The following is a 310-nucleotide window of genomic DNA, read 5'->3' as shown; positions in this document are numbered from 1 at the left end:
TTTTTAATGTTGTGTTTATCTATGTTTTGTGTCTCTACTTCATGATCATTAGTATGTAGTAACCATGTCTTAAAGCTATGATAAAATCCATTAATCCTTCACCTCTCTTAAATGAAATATGTTTTAATTCAAAAGAACAAGAAGTACATGAATTTCGAATTTATCCTTGAATTTAGTTTAATTATATTAATGTGGTGACAATACTCTTTGTCTTCTGAATGAATGCTTAAAAAGTGCATATTTTTGATCTTGTTGTTTATGAATGTTAAAATTGTTGGCTCTTGAAAGAATGATGAACAAAGAGAAATGT

This window comes from Arachis duranensis, chromosome 6, assembly GCF_000817695.3.
Source record: "Arachis duranensis cultivar V14167 chromosome 6, aradu.V14167.gnm2.J7QH, whole genome shotgun sequence".
NCBI lineage: Eukaryota > Viridiplantae > Streptophyta > Magnoliopsida > Fabales > Fabaceae > Arachis > Arachis duranensis.
Note: the sequence above shows the minus strand (reverse complement) of the source record.